Here is a 9,949-nt window from a genome sequence, read left to right on the forward strand (position 1 = left end):
AAATGCGTGGGGTGAAGGGACGAGTGGGTGCAAGGGGCCGGGGGCGGGGGAGAGGGAGGAGGCAGTTGGGAGTGGCCTGGGCACACGGGGCACCGTGTCAGCTGTGGGGGGAGTAGGACGATCTTTTATTTATTTTTTAATTGATTTCAGAGAGGAAGGGAGAGGGAGAGAGAGAGACACATCAAAGATGAGAGAGGATCATGGATCGGCTGCCTCCTGCACTCCCCACACTGGGGATGGAGCCCGCAACCCAGGCCTGTGCCCTGACCGGGAATCCAACCGAGACCTCCTGGTTCATAGGCCGATGCTCAGGCACGAAGCCACGCCGGCCGGGCTCAATCTTTGATGAGTCAGAGTAAGGAGACACTGATATCCTGGAGGTGAGATTGGGAGATCTGACACTTTATCCACACACAGGTACACACATAGACACAGAAACACATACAGAAACACGCAGACACATACACGCATACACACAGATACCTACATACACACTGACACACACACATACACATGCACACATAGACACAGAGACACACAGAAACACGCAGGCACATACACACAGATACCTACATACACACTGACACACACACACACACACACATACACATGCACACATAGACACATAGACACATAGACACACACAGAGACACACAGACACCCAGGCACACACAGACACGTATACTAGTACACATGTACACACACATAGACACATGCACACGTGCTGTGACGGGAAAGTAATTTGGGCCACGGGATCCTCGGAGGGGGGCAGGGAGGGGACGGGAGGTGGGCCCAGCGTGTGGCCGCCCCGTCAGGGCCTGGCAGGTAGGCGCAGGCACGGGCCTGGAGCCTCCTGCTCGCCGCAGCCGCCAGGGCTCTGATGCCTCCCACGTACGGTGTGGGCTCGCTGGTGCCCATGGCCCGGGTGTCGCTGGGGCTGTCAGTCCCAGAAGCGCCGGGTCATCAGGGCTGCGTGGCTCTCACGGCGCAGGACACCGTGAGGGCGCCGGCCGCCCTGTGAAGGCCCCGAGTGGGGACGCCACCACCTGGGAAGTGGGGGGGATGTCTGGTTGATGTGTGCCTGGGAGCCTGCTGCCTGCACCCCTGACGGGACCACAGTCCCAATGCAGAGATGGAGACCTGGCTCGGGGCCCCAGGTGCTGGCCTGGGGTGGAGGGCAGCTGGGTGGGGGGGACAGCAGGTCATCAGGGAGGGGCGCCAGGCAGCCCTGCTGTGGGGGAAGCAGGAGGCTGTGCCCACTGCCCGTGCCGCCTCCGCCGTCCTCTGGGCTGGAGGCCTCGCTGTCCCGCCGCCTCTCGGGACCGGGTTTGTCGGAATCACTCACCCTCTGCGGCCGGACCTCCTGGGTTCGGATCCCGGCTCTGCTGTTGTCTCGCTGTGGCAACGACTTACCTCCTCCAAACCTCGGTCACCTTCCCCATGAAATGAGGAAACAGCCCGGCCAGCGTGGCTCAGCGGTTGGGCATCGACCTATGAACCTGGAGGTCAGGGTTTGATTCCCGGTCGGGCACAGGCCCGGGTTGTGGGCCTGATCTCCAGTGTGGGGCGTGCAGGAGGCAGCTGTTGGGTGATTCTCTCTCATCATGGATGTTTCTCTCTCTCTCCCTCTCCCTTCCTCTCTGAAATGAAAAAAGGACCCTCCTGTCTATCCAGCTTGGCCGCTACCCTCTGCTCGGTGGTCACAGGGCCCCGCTGGAGGCCTCTCCGTGGCGAGGCCCCTGTCACCTCCCCACCCCCATCCCTGGCTGGGCAGGAGGTAAGGAGGCAGCTGGGCACAACTTGGTAGAGTTTTAAATTCCTCTGCTGATTTCCCCTCCCCCTTTCTTTGGTTCCAAACCCAATTCTAGCTGCTGGCCAAGCGGTAGCATTAAGGGATTAAGGGCTCCCCAGGTCTTATCCTGATGTGAAAAGATTTCAGGGAGAACCTCGCGGTCCGCGGCCAGAGCCAGGGAGTCGCTCCGCCAGCGGCACTGTCAGGGGCTCCGGGCGGCCCCCACCGGGCCGTGTGCCTAATTGCCACTGGGGATGTGGGCGCCAGGCAAGCCGGGGGCCTGGTGAGGGCCCCGTGGGGATGTCCCTGAACGTCACGCGGAGTCTCACTCCAGCCCCGAGCCACTCCCTGGAGAACCGGGAGCACACACACGGGTGCCAGCCCCCCGCAGAGGCGCCCGCGGGTATGGTGGCGGAGTGGGCGGGACTGCTCAGAGGGACAGGACTTTGTGTAGAAGGCAGAGGGCCCGGCCGGTGTGGCTCAGTGGCCGAACATCGGCCTATGAACCAGGAGGTCAGGGTTTGATTCCCGGTCGGGGCACATGCCCGGGTTGCGGGCTCCGTCCCCAGTGTGGGGCGTGCAGGAGGCGGCCAGTCCATGGTTCTCTCTCATCATTGATGCTTCTATCTCTCCCTCCCTCTCTCTCCCTCTCTGAAATCAATAAAAACATTTAAAAAAAAGTTTCTCAGAACTGTGCCAACTCCCTTTTTCCAAGCGAGGGCCGCCCCCTCGGACCCGGGGCTGAGGCATGCTGGGCACTTCTCCTGTGTGTGTGTGAGTGAGCAGAAGTGTGGGAGCGCAAACGCCCTCATGACCTCCAGGCCAGCACCTCCCCCTGGGCCCCGCCCCCCAGAAGCCCAGGACCCAGAGCCGCTGCCGAGGGCTGGGTCAGGGGAAGCAGACTAGAGGGCAAACAAGACAGGGCTCATTTGCCCTGGCCGGTGTTGCTCAGTGGTTGGAGCACCCGCCTGCAGACCGAGGGGTCCCGGGTTCGAGGCCCAGCCAAGGGCCTGTACCTTGGTTGCAGGCTCCATCCCCAGCCCCACTGGGGATGTGAGCAGGAGGCAACCAATTGATGTGTCTCTCTCACATCGATGTTTCTCTCTCTCCCCGCTCCTCTTTCCCCTTCACTGTCTCTCTAAAAAATCAATGGTGAAAAATATCCTCCAGTGAGGATTAAAAAAAAGAAAAGAATAAAGGGCTCAGTTGTGTGTTGGGGTCCTGGTCTGGGTCCCCCAAGCAGACACGAGATGAGGGTGTGCTCTGCGTCTTTTATTTGGGAGGCGGTCCCAGTGCGCACACTGGGGGGCAGCGAGGGGAGGGGAGGAGGCCCCCAAACAGGGCGCACCACCCGCAGGGTCCTCGGGAGCTGGGGGAGGAGCCACGCACAGGCCTCAGTGTCCCCGCGGGGAGAACTCGGGGTGTCTGTGCACCAGATCCGCCGCCCCTGGATGGAGGCTGCCGCCGGCGCTGGTGGCCTGGCCCTCGGGCTGGGGTGGGGCAGCGGGCCTTTGGGAGCCTTTGGAGGGGCTCAGGGTCGGGCGTGGCGCTCACCTGGCCCCGGAGGGAGGCAGCAGGGGTGTGCTGGCCGGTGGAGGCCTGCGGGGTCGGGCCCAGGCCCCCAGCACCTGTGGCATTCATCCCACCATCCCCCTCAGGCCGTGGCGTGTCCCTGGCCCCGGCCTGGGCCGGGCTTCGTTCCTCCGGCCCCTGCAGGAACCCTCGGAGGTGGCTTCCTGCTCCTGTTCACTGAGCAGAAACTTTCAGAAACGGGAAGCAAAAAACTCCCACCCAGACCCCCAAACCTGTTAGCGGGAAAATACTCCAAGATCAACACGTTTTAATTCTCTAATTAATACAGCTGAAAGGCATTTTTCATATTAGACTTATTAAAATCACTTGTATTTAAGTGTTTTTGAACTCATATTTCCCGGCGCGGGCGCGTTTTTCTAAAGTGTTCTGGTCGTGTTATGCAAATGCCGGCCTAAATTACCAGGGGTATTTGTTCTCCACTTCTCCTCTGTAAAACATAATTTTAATACAAGTTATTTGTGAAATGCACATTGGAAAACAGAAAATAAGATTTGAGATGGCGTTTCTATGATAATTTTATGGCCAATGTGGACCATGTTTTTGTATTTGTCTGCAAAAGGTAATGCAGAGTCTACGTAAGACATATTCTGGGATTTGTGGCCGCACGTGACTCAATTAGTAAAAGGAAAGGCGCCTTATTTTTTGAACCCGTGGCAGGGCCGTCCATCAGCCCGGGGAGCGTGTTCTGGAGGGAACGGTCACGGCCGGGCGGCGGGCTGAACCCCGCGTCACAGAGAGGAAACGTGCTCTCCGCGCCCGAACAAGATTTCCCGACACTGTGAGCTGCCAGACCTGGCGTTTGAGGCAGAAACACGGGCCTTTGCCGCCCAGAGCGAGGCTCGGCTCGCAGCAGGACGGGAATGCCGACGGGAGGCCGTGGCCGGGGTTCTCTGGAGCGACACGGCGGCCAGTGTGGGTGGCCAGGCTCCAGGGCGAGAGAGAGGGCCGTGGGAAGGGGCCCTAGGGCGGGTCTTGCTTTGTGGATTGATCTAAAATAGTCTTTTTACTGCCAGCACCTTTTAGATAGACATGTATCAAAAAGGGGGGTAGAGGCGAAAGTTGAAAGAGGGACGCCTGGATTGAGGGTTAAGTAGGAATGCTACTTCTGAGCTTCCTGGCAGCCAAGGCAAAAAGGGAAAAGGTATGAACTCGATGTTTTTTATTCTCCAGTCAAAAAATAGCTACACACTGGGAGAAAAGGCATTTCCCTCAGCGCTAGTCTTTGTGGAATCTGCAGACGGCCCTGGCAGGGGAAGCAGGGACACGCGGAGCTCTGTGCGGGCGGTGAGTTTATGGGGGCCGCAGAAGCACCCTTAGGGGTGACTGAATTCAAGCCAAGGGAAGGGTGGCAGTCATAGGTGTCAAAGATGGCTGCGGGCTGGTGTGAGGGCGCCCAGGACAGATCAGAGCACATCTCTACCCCGCTTCCCGCCAGTCCTCCAGGGCGGGCACGCTCAGCTCATCGTAAGCGCCAACCAGGACCTCCTGGGGTTTTCTGGCTGTGGGAGCAGGACGCACCGCAGGCCCAGGAGCCCGCGGGGACTGCATCCTCCTCGGAGTTTGTCCTTCTAGGTGTCAGGGTATGGAAACGGAACTCACCCGTGCTAGCACACCTACCACCCGGGGTACCCCCTCTGACACCCGTGAGCCAGGCCCTGGTTTGCCTGGAGAAGGGGCCTCCCAGGGTCTCCTGAGCAGAAAGCAGCTCCTGTGGGGACTGTGGGTTTCTGGGAGGGAGGTGATGGTGGCGGCCGCCTGGGCCAGGGGATGGGGCCCCGGGGGGAGGAGGCTGCTGCTGGGGCGGAGCCAGGGGAGGCCTCCCAGGTGAGCTGGTGTCAGAGAGTGAGATGCCTGCAGATCAGAGGTGGGAAGGGCCGGGCCGGGCAGGCCGTCTGCCTGGCGTGGAGTTCAGGGATCGGGAGCCTGCCCGTGGGCGCCCAGACGAGGTTCCAGACTATTCCACGGAGGCAGTTGGCCTGGTTCCTGGTATCAGTGAGAGGGAGAGAGAGGCTGCGCGTCCAGGCGAGGACAGCTGTTTCCGGGCACGGCTTGCTGAGCCTCCTGGACACCCTTGCTCTGTGGAGGCCTCAGTGTGGGGCAGGAGGTGGCCGCTCCCATCCCCTCCTGGACACGATGAATTCTGGAGCAAAGGGACACCTGTCAGCCGCCCACCTCCTCCTTCCTGTGGCCTGGTTCCCCCACGTGACCTTGTCTCCCAGCCTCTCCTCCCATCACTGAGCTGCAGGCACACTGGCCTTTGTGCTGCTCTGTAAACTCTCTCTCACCCCAGGGCCTTTGCACGTGCTGTTTTCTCTGCCAGGAAGGCTCCTCCCCACCTCCGCCCTCCACGCGCCCAGTTCCTTGGCATCACTCAGGTCTTTGCTCAGATATCCCCTCCTCTGTGGGGCGTCCCTGACCCGTCAGTCCAAGCCCTTCCCTACCCACCCCTGGTCCTTGTCGCTGACTGAGGCCCCGGCTTTTCCCCTGTTCACCCTGCGTCTCCCCCTCTGCCCCCGTCAGAGAGGAAGCCCAGCACCTAGAGGCTTTGTCCATCCCGGTCACTGCCCAGCACAGTGAGTGCCCGTCAGCATTTGCTGAGTGAGTGACTATTTTAGGGGCCCCCCTGGACAACTGGGGGGCAGACCCAGCCCCTCTCCTCACCTGGAGACCTGTCAGGCCCCGGGCTGATCCCCAGGCCCCCGGCCTCCCCACCCCCCACGGCTGCCCGGGTCCCCGTCTTTGTTCTCCCTCGGGGTTCCCGTGGCAGGAAGGCAGGGTGATCTGGGTTTGGTTTTTGTAATTGGTTTGATATGATCATGAAAAGTATCTAGAAATTGGACAGCTGGAAATGTTTTTCCTCCCATTTATTACTTAAAACAGACCCGGCATTTGGGATTGTTTTAAAAATCAGATTCTCCTCGCTAAAAAAAAAAATAAAAAAAATTTTTTTTTTAAATATCGTGAGCCCGCCTGTTCTCGAAGAAACAGGGCCCGCAAGGTCAGGCGAAGGGCTGGGCGCGTGGGGCGCGGCCGCGGAGCCCCAGAGGGAGCCGGGGAGCCGGGAGCGAGCGGGCCGGCCATTCCGCCGCCTGGCGTCGGGGGGAGGAGATGAATTAAGATGAGTGTGTTGCACAGTCAGACATTAACCACGACAGTGAAAAAGTATCGGGAACGCTAAGACGGCCCGGGCGAAAATATACGGAGGTTAAAACACAGGGTAACTTTACAAATCACTAATAATTTCTTCGGCTTCCGCGGCAATAACGTTGATTTAATTCATTAGATTCCTTTCGAAATCTATATTTCAGTTTTAGAGTTGCCAGTTTCCGTTAATGACAATTTCGCCCCATCTGTTCCCACATGAAAATGAGGCTCCTTGCCGCCGACAAGACAGATCTCGGGAGTCGAAGAAGGGAACGTCCTGGAGGTATTTCACTCCGAGGGGCCCCTGGCGTGATTCACGCTCCCGGCGCAGCTGCCCGCGGACGGACGACTTGGCGGTGATGCCCGCGGAGGGACTGGCCCTCCCCGAACACCCGCCCGCCGCCCGCCCCCTCCAATCGGAGGGGCCCATTGCCTTGTCATCGGTTCGTGTTTGGGGGGGAGCTTCCCCAACATCCCGGCTCGTTCCTTTCCTTTAATGACGGGGCCGTAACTCAGGGTGTCAGCGTGTCCCCGTCCCGGCGGCTGTGACTAGCATGGAAAAGAGTTGCTACAATTTGGCGGCTGAAAGCGTCGCGTTACAGTAAGTCATTCCCGTGGGCCGGGGGCCTCCGTCTGCGGGGGGACGGCCTGGGCTTCCCGCTCGGGAGGGGGCGTCCCTGAGGGGCCCGGCAGCCCGCACACCTGTCCCCCCGCTGCAGGGGTGGCGCTGACAGCGGGCGGGGGCAGCGGAGGGGCCGGTGCGGGCGGGCACAGGCCTGGCAGGAAGGAGCAGGAGGGCGAGGCTCTCAGAGGCCGCAGTGGGGGAGGTGGGCCTGGGTTATGGGGGACGATGTTCCGTGATTGTCAATCCCGGCAAAACAAACCCACCCATCCCAGGAGACACGTGTGGAGCCCTGGCCGGTGTGGCTCCGTGGATAGAGCCTCGGCCTGCGGACCGAAGGGTCCCGGGTTCGATTCCGGTCAAGGCCACGTACCTCGGTTGCAGGCTCCTCCCCTCCCGGGCCCAGGTCGGGACGCGTGCAGGAGGCAACCAGTCGCTGTGTTTCTCTCACATGGATGTTTCTCTCCGTCTCTCCCTCTCTCTTCCACTCTCCCTAAGAATCAGTGGAAAAATATCCTCGGGTGAGGGAAGAAGAACAAGAAGAAGAAGAGGAAAAAGAGGAAGAAGGAGGAGGAGGAGGAGGAGGAGGAAGAGGAAGAAGAAGAAGGAGGAGAAGGAGGAGGAAAAGAGGAGGAAGAGGAGGAGGAGGAGGAGGCACACGTGGAGCCCACGACCCAGGAACCAGGGGTGAAAACCTCCTAGAAAACACAGAGGCAGGACACACCTATGGAGCGAGGCACGAGGTGGCCCCTCAGCTCACGTTCACCACACGTGTTTACATTCAACTCGACGCCAACAGCGGTGGCCCTGCAGCCGGAGCGGTGGCCGCGCGGCCCCGTGACGCGGAGCCCCTGCCTGCGCGGCCTCTCCAGGGTCTGACGCCGGCGGTGGCAATCAGGCTGGAAACCCGGCGTGGGGGCCGCCTCCTACGTTCACGGTCACGTACAAATGAGCGAAGCCTCTGACCTTCCTGGTGTCACCGCTCGAGCCAAGGACAAACCCACCGAAATGCTCACGGCTCTGGGACCTGCTCGAGGGCCCCGGATTCGCACACACTGCCCCCGCCCCGGGCCCGCTCAGCTTTAAATTGTGTTCGTTTAATAGCGTCTTGTCTGCCGTTTATATTAACAACACGCTCCCGTCTGAACGTATCGCCGCGCGCGAAGCCATCTCAGCACGTCTAAGGTTGAGTGAATGCGGTTGTGTTCATGGTTTTTTAATACAAAGATCTCTTTCTATTAAGTCCTCTCTTTCTCCCTCCTCTCTCTCTCTCCCCCCCTCTTTCTCCTCTCTCTACCCCCTCTCTTTCTCCTCTCTCTACCCCCTCTCTTTCTCCTCTCTCTACCCCCTCTCTTTCTCCTCTCTCTACCCCCTCTCTTTCTCCTCTCTCTACCCCCTCTCTTTCTCCTCTCTCTCTCTCTTTTTCTTTCTATTCTCTGAGAGTCCAGGCTGCCGGCAGTGTGTACAGAGGCCTGGGAAGTGATGCAGATTCTCATGGGCTCCTTCCCAGTCAGTGAGCAAGTAAACAATGCTCCCGCCCACCGAGCCGCCCAGCCCGGGACCAGGCCCGGAGGACCTGGTAAGACACACAGCTTGCTCTAGCGCAGTGATGGCGAACCTTTTGAGCACGGCCTGTCAGCATTTTGAAAAACCCTAACTTAACTCTGGCGCCGTGTCACATATAGAAATTTTTTGATATTTGCAACCATAGTAAAACAAAGACTTATATTTTTGATATTTATTTTATATATTTAAATGCCATTTAACAAAGAAAAATCAACCAAAAAAATGAGTTCGCGTGTCATAGGTTCGCCATCACTGCTCTAGCGTCCGCCACAGGCCTGTCCCTTGGGGAAATGCCTGATTCACCCACTCAGCACACGCTCCTGCCTCCGCTGGGAGACGTGCCCGGAAGGAATGCAATGGGCACCCGCAGGGTGAGCCCAGGACCGGGCAGACCTGCCCACTCTGGCCCCGGGTGTGGGGTGTGGACCCCTCGCTACTGGATCACTGGGGACCCTCCCGAGGCTCCCACGCCCTGGGTCCGCCCTCTGCTCTGGGACCGGAATGCTGGCTGCGCTCGGCGGCTCGGGGACAGGCCTCCACGGAGTCTCCTGTTCGGCAAAACCGAAGTTAGACTCCCAAGTCTACAAAATCGATCGATTGTCTGGGTGCAGAGCAGCGAGAGGGCGCGTCCCAGGCTATCTGGGCTGTTGGGAGGCAAATTCCCAGGAGCCAGACCTTGAACTTGGGGCCAGGACGCCCGCCCCCCGGCCGGCTCCTCCTCTGCAGACGGACGGCTTCTGAGCAGGTTTCGCTCTGGGCGGGTCCCTCTTGGGAAACACCAGACCTTTTCATACAAGTAAGTTCAACGGAGGCCTCGGTGCCTGTGACTTAAATACGCATAAATGCACTGTTACCCCCGCTTACAGCGACCACACAACGGGCCCCGTCAAAACCAAGACGCCCTCCGGCCACCTTTCCGCCTTCACATCTCTGGGCCACACAAATCCTTTCGCCCCAATAAACAGCATCGTAAGCATATGCGTGCACGACACCCCGTTTTCTCAAACGGCAGCATCGTGTCCTATCTGCTCCCCAGCTGGTTCAGGAGCCCTGAGCCCTGAGCCCGGTGCCCTCAGCCCGGGGACGGTGTCACCGCTGCGGGACGCGCAGCTCGGGCAGAGACGGGGACCACGGAGCCTCCAGACCGAAGGCCACACGCCTGCCCCGGAGGCCCAGGGGGAGCTGCAAAGAGCTCCTCGCTCTGCAGGGGACAGAGAGGCGGCCAGGCGGGG

The sequence above is a fragment of the Myotis yumanensis genome, unplaced genomic scaffold (assembly GCF_028538775.1).
Source record: "Myotis yumanensis isolate MYYU_CA2020_CCGP unplaced genomic scaffold, mMyoYum1.0.hap1 SCAF_18, whole genome shotgun sequence".
Classification (NCBI taxonomy): domain Eukaryota; kingdom Metazoa; phylum Chordata; class Mammalia; order Chiroptera; family Vespertilionidae; genus Myotis; species Myotis yumanensis.